Source organism: Hordeum vulgare, chromosome 2H (assembly GCF_904849725.1).
Source record: "Hordeum vulgare subsp. vulgare chromosome 2H, MorexV3_pseudomolecules_assembly, whole genome shotgun sequence".
NCBI classification, from domain to species: domain Eukaryota; kingdom Viridiplantae; phylum Streptophyta; class Magnoliopsida; order Poales; family Poaceae; genus Hordeum; species Hordeum vulgare.
The window spans coordinates 489,068,739-489,075,520 of NC_058519.1; positions in this window are offsets into that span (position 1 = coordinate 489,068,739).

The following is a 6,782-nucleotide window of genomic DNA, read 5'->3' on the forward strand; positions in this document are numbered from 1 at the left end:
GCTATATCGGGACGGATCATGGGGTGGATCGTGAGACGACGGTGATTTGAATCACGAATCTGTACCACTACATCAACCGCGTTTCTTAACACTTCCCGCTTAGCGATCTACAAAGGTATGTGGATCCAATCTCCATCTCGTAGATGAACATCACCATGATAGGTCTTCGTGTGCGTAGGAAATTTTTTGTTTCCCATGCAATGTTCCCGAACAGTGGCATCATGAGCTAGGTTCATGCGTAGATGTAATCTCGAGTAGAACACAAAAGTTTTTGTGGGTGTTGATGTTCGATTTGCTGCCCTCCTTATTCTTTTCTCGATTCGGCGGTATTGTTGGATTGAAGCGGCCCAGACCAACCTTACTCGTACGCTTACGAGAGACCGGTTTCATCGACTAACATGCAACTTGTTGCATAAAGATGACTGGCGGGTGCATGTTTCTTCAACTTTAGTTGAATTGGTTTTGACCGAGGCGGTCCTTGGAGAGAGGTTAAATAGAAATTTGCACATCACCGTTGTGGTTGTGCGTAAGCAAGATGCGATCATACTACATACCCATAGCAACCACGTAAAACATGCAACAACAAATTAGAGGACGTCTAACTTGTTTTTGCAGGGTATGCATGTGATGTGATATGGCCAAATACATGATGTGATATATTGGATGTATGAGATGATCATGTTGTAATAGTTAAATATCGACTTGCACGTCGATGCTACAGCAACCGGCAGGAGCTATAGGGTTGTTTTTAAACTAACGTTTGTGCTTGCAGATGTGTTTACTATATTGCTAGGTTGTAGTTTTAGTAGTGATAGCATATATAGCACGACAACCTAGATGGCGACACGATGATGGAGATCATGGTGTGGCGCCGGTGACGATGAAGATCATGACGGTGCTTTGGTGATGGGAATCAAGAAGCCCAAGATCATGGCATATCATGTCACTTATGAATTGCATGTGATGTTAATCCTTTTATGCACCTTATCTTGCTTAGAACGATGGTAGCACTATAAGGTGATCCCTCACTAAAATTTCAAGATAAAATTGTGTTCTCCCCGACTGTGCACCGTTGCGACAGTTCGTCGTTTCGAGACACCACGTGATGGTCGGGTGTGATAGACCCAATGTTCACATACAGCGGGTGCAAAACAGTTGCACACGCGGAACACTCGGGTTAAACTTGACGGGCCTAGCATGTACATACATGGCCTTGGAGCACAAGAGATCAAAAGGTCGAGCATGAATCATATAGTTGATATGATAAACGTGGAGATGTTCACCACTGAAACTATACTCAACTCACGTGATGATCGGATTTGAGTTAGTGGATTTAGATCATGCACCACTCAAATGACTAGAGGGATGTATATTTTGAGTGGGAGTTCTTAAGTAATATGATTAATTGAACTAATTATCATGAACATAGTCAAAAGGTCTTTGCGAATTATGTTGTAGCTTGCGCTGTAGCTCTACTGTTTTTATACGTTCCTAGATAAAATTTAGTTGAAAGATGATAGTAGCAACTTTGCGGACTGAGTCCGTAAACTGAGGATTGTCCTCATTGCTACGCAGAAGGCTTATGTCCTTAATGCACCACTCGGTGTGCTGCACCTCGAGCGTCGTCTGTGGATGTTGCGAACATCTAACATACATGTTTTTGATGACTACGTGATAGTTCAGTGCGTAATACTTAACGACTTAGAAGCAAGGCGCCGAAGAAGTTTTGGACGTCACGGAACATAAGCGATGTTATAAGAGATGAAATTGGGATTTCATGCTTGTGCCCTTGTTGAGAGGTATGAGACCTCCGACAAGATTCTTTGTCTACAAAGTAAAGGAGAAAAGCTCAATCGTTTAGCATGTGCTCAGATTGTCTGAGTACAACAGTCGCTTGAATCAAATGGGAGTTAATCTTCCAGATGAGATAGTGATGGTTCTCCAAAGTCACTGTCACCAAGCTGCTAGAGCTTCGTGATGAACTATATCATATCAAGGATAGATATGATGATCCTTGAGCGATTCGCAATGTTTGACACTTCGAAAGTAGAAATCAAGTAGGAGAGTCAATTGTTGATGGTTAGTAAAACCACTAGTTTCAAGAAGGACAAGAGCTAGAAGGGATACTACATGAAACAACAAACCAGTTGCTGCTCCAGTGAAGAAACCCAAGGTTGAACCCAAACCCGAGACTAAGTGCTTCTGTTATGAGGGGAACGGTCACTGAGGCGGAACTACCCTAGATACCTGGTAGATGAGAAGGTTGGCAAAGTCGACTAAAAGTATATTGGATATACCTGATATTGATGTGTACCTTACTCCTAGTAGCACCAGGGTATTAGATACCGGTTCAGTTGCTAAGTGTTAGTAACTCGAAGTTATGGCTACAGATTAAAATGATACTAGCAAGGGTGAGGTGACGGTGTGTGTTGCAAGTAATTCTAATGTTGATGTGATCAAGCATCGCATGCTCCCTCTACCATCGGGATTGGTGTTAAACCTAAATAATTGTTATCTAGTGTTTGTGTTGAGCATGAACATGATTGGATCGTGTTTATTGCAATACGATTATTCATTTAAAGGGAATAATTATTATTCTATTTGCTTGAATAATTACCTTCAGTGGTTTATTGAATCTTGATCGTAGTGATACACATGTTTATAATATTGATGCCAAAAGATACAAAATACTAATGATAGTACCACTTACTTGTGGCACTGCCGCTTGAGTCATGTCGGTATAAAATGCATGAAGAAGCTCCATAGTGATGGATCTTTGTACTCACTCATTTTTGAAACGTTTGAAAACATGCAAACCATACATATTGGTATTAACGCATGAAGAAACTCCATACAGATGAATCGTTTGGACTCACTTGATTTTAAATCACTTGAGACATGCAAATCATACAACATGGGCAAGATGACTGAAGGCCTCGTTTTCCTGTGAGATGGAACAAGAAAGTAACTTGTTGGAAGTAATACATTTTTGATGTGTGCAGTCCAATGAGTGTTGAGTCATGCAGTGGATATTTTTATGTTCTTACTTCACTGATGATTTGAGTAGATACACGAGTATTTACTTGATGAATCACAAGTCTGAAGTATTGAAAAGTTCAAATCTATTTCAGAGTGAAGGTCATCGTGACAAGAGGATAAATTGTCTACGATATGATCACAGAGATGAATATCTGAGTTGCGAGTTTTGGTACACAGTTAAGACAATGTGGAAATTGTTTCGCAATTCATGCCACCTAGAACACCATAGTGTGATGGTGTGTCTGAACGTCAGAGCTGCGCCCTATTTGATATGGTGCATACTATGATGTCTCTTATGAAAATACCACTATCGTTTATGGGTTATGCATTAGAGACAACCGCATTCACTTTAAATAGGGCACCGCGTATTTCCGTTAAGATGACACGGTATGAACTATGGTTTGGAGAAACCTGAGCTGTCATTTTTTGAAAGTTTGGGGCTACACACTTATGTGAAAAAGTTTCAGTCTGAATAGCTTGAACCGAAAGCGGATAAATGCATATTCAGAAGATATCCAAAACAGTTGGGTACATCTCCTATATCAGATCTGGAAGCAAAGTGTTTGTTTCTAGAAATGGGTCCTTTCTCGAGGAAAGGTTTCTCTCGAAAGAATTGAGTGGGAGGGTGGTGGAACTTGATGAGGTTATTAAACCGTCACTTCAACCAGTGTGTAGCAGGGCGTAGGAAGTTGTTCCTGTGGTGCCTACACCAATTGAAGTGGAAGCTGATGATAGTGATCATTAAGCTTGGATCAAGTTACTACAAACCTCGTAGGTCGACAAGGTCGCGTACTACTACAGAGTGTTACGTTAACCCTGACTTGGAGGTCATGTTATTGAAAACAATGAACCTACGAGCTATGGAGAAGCGATGGTGGGCCTGGATTCCGGCAAATGGTTGGAGGCCATGAAATTCGAGAGAGGATCCATGTATGAAAACAAAGTGTAGACTTTGGAAGAACTACTTGATGGTCATAAGACTATTAAGTAAAGATGGATCTTTAAAAGGAAGACAGATGATGATGGTTAAAAGTCACAATTAAGAAAAGCTCGACTTATCGCAAACATGTTTCTGACAAGTTCAAAGAGTTTACTATGATGAGACTTTCTCACTCGTAGCGATGCTAAAAGTCTATTGGAATTATGTTAGCACTTGCTGCATTATTTATGAAATATTGCACATAGGATGTCAAAACATTGTTTCCTCGACGATTTCCTTGAGGAAAGGTTGTATGTGATACAACCAGAAGGTTTTGTCGATCCTAAGGATGCTAACAAGTATGCAAGCTCCAGCGATCCTTCCATGGACTGGTGTAAGCACCTAGGAGTTGGAATATACGCTTTGATGAGATGATCAAAGCTTTTGGGTTTGTACAAGGTTTATGAGAAACTTGTATTTCCAAAGAAGTGAGTGGGAGCACTATAGAATTTCTGATAAGTATATGTGGTTGACATATTGCTGATCGGAAGTAATGTAGAATTTCTGTAAAGCTTAAAGGGTTGTTTGAAAGGAGTTTTTCAAAGGAAAACCTGGATAGAGCTACTTGAACATTGAGCATCAAGATCTATAGAGATAGATCAAAACTCTAAATCGAACTTTCAATGAAATGCATGCGTTGATAAGTTTTTGAAGGAGTTCAAAATAGATCAGCAAAGAAGGAGTTCTTGGCAGTGTTGTAAGGTGTGAATTTGAGTGAGACTCAAAGCCCGACCACGACATAAGAAAGAGAAAGGATGAAGGTCGTCACCTATGCCTTAGCCGTAGCCTCTAAAGTATGCCATGTTGTGTACCAAACCTCATGTGTGCCTTGCCATAAGTCTGTTAAGGGGTACAAAGATGTAACACCCTGATTTTTCAAAACTTTTCTTTTTAAAATATTTTTGAAGATCACTTGCAATTTGGTGGATTTTCAAATTCTCAAAGCAAGTTGGATTATGAAATCTCTCATTTCTGGTCTCCAACAACCCAAAACCATTTCCTTCTTACTAAAACCTTTCTGAGATTTATTTGTAATATTTTATTGTATTAAATAATTCTCTTCTTCTATTTTGGAAATTATGCCATCACTATGGGTTGTGAAGCAACCTATAGCTTGGATGAGCTTTAAGACCCAAAACTTTTGCAACATCTTCTCAATGCCATATGATTTCAAAATATTCAAAAATATTTCTTTGTCCAATGGATAATTATGGCGAGAATAATTATTTATTATCTCACCAGAATTATCCCTTTGTGAAGCTACCCTATGATTCCTGTTTTGAAAAATTCCAAATAAATTCCTGTAGTTACTATGGATCATATATGGTTCCAATATGTAAAAACATCCCATGGTCCAATAAAAATTTTGAGCAAAAACACTCTGCTAAGTTTTTGCTAAAACAGGACCTTTGTGAAGAAAGTGCTAGCTAGGAGTGCACAATAGAGCTACAAATTTTTGGGCATGTGTGCACTACCAAATGACACTTCCCCACCAAATAAACTGGTAGCAAAGCTTGTAATTGAGTGCTAGGAGCTCATTTGTGCTGTGGACCAGAAAGATGGTTTACAAAGGAACTATGTTCATTGGATCTTCAAACCTTGCCGATTTTTGCCAGTTTAGAGTCTCTTCTATGCTCATTCTCGTAGACATCCTATCTTGCTCTTATCCCATCCCTGCTGAAAAGACCTCGATGACACCTAGAGGGGGGGGGGGGTGAATAGGCTATTTAAAAACTTCTTCGGATTTGGCTTAAACCTAATGCGGAAATAAACTAAGAGGGTACTTGTCAAGCACAAATCCTAAATGCACTAGGCACTGCAACGTGTATCAACAACACGATCTACCAAGATAGACACAATACAGTTACTAACAAGCACAAGTAAGTTACACAAACTTACCTGAGCTATATCACACGACAAGTAGGTGAACGACACAAGATACTAGATCACACTATAGCACACGATATATCAAAAGCTGCAAGTGTGAACGTGTGGATATAGAGGGTATGCTTGAATGATTAATCTTGTACAAGAAATAGCCAACACAATATAATGAGCACAACCAATATGCAATGTATGTATGCTCAAGTAACACAAGTAAACCACAAGTAAGGAGTTAGGGTTAAGGATAACCAAGGTCACTGAGACGAAGATGTATCCCGATGTTCACTTCCTTGGAGGGAAGCTAGTCACCGTTAGATATGTCTGGAATCACTGTGAGTTGAACAGGGACCGGACGTCCGGAGAAGGCCGGAAGTCCGAGTTATTCGACTCAAACTTCTCTGGTGCAGGATTCTAGATTTCCGAAAGGGGACAGACGTCCGGCCCTCGGATGTCCGGAGGGAGCCGCAAGTCCGAGTTATATGGCATAGGTTCTTCTAGTGCAAAGCTTCGGATTTCCGAAGTTGGTTGGACGACCGGCCCTCGGACGTCCGGAGGGAGCCGGAAGTCCGAGTTATATGGCACAGGTTCTTCTGGTGCAAAGCTCCAAATTTCTGAAGCTGGTTGGACGACCGGCCCTCGGACGTCCGGAGGGAGCCGGAAGTCCGAGTTATATGGCTCTGATTTCTCTAGTAAAGGATTCCAGATTTCCGAAGCAGGTCGGACGTCCGTCCCTCGGATGTCCGGAGGGAGCCGGATGTCCGAGGCACTGGTCCTGTTTTCTGATAACAGCAGAGCAGTGGAGATGTGGTATGAGCCGAACAATGGATATCTAGTTTGAGCAAGTTCATCACAAAACCTGTGATCCCCTCTTAATAGTGTG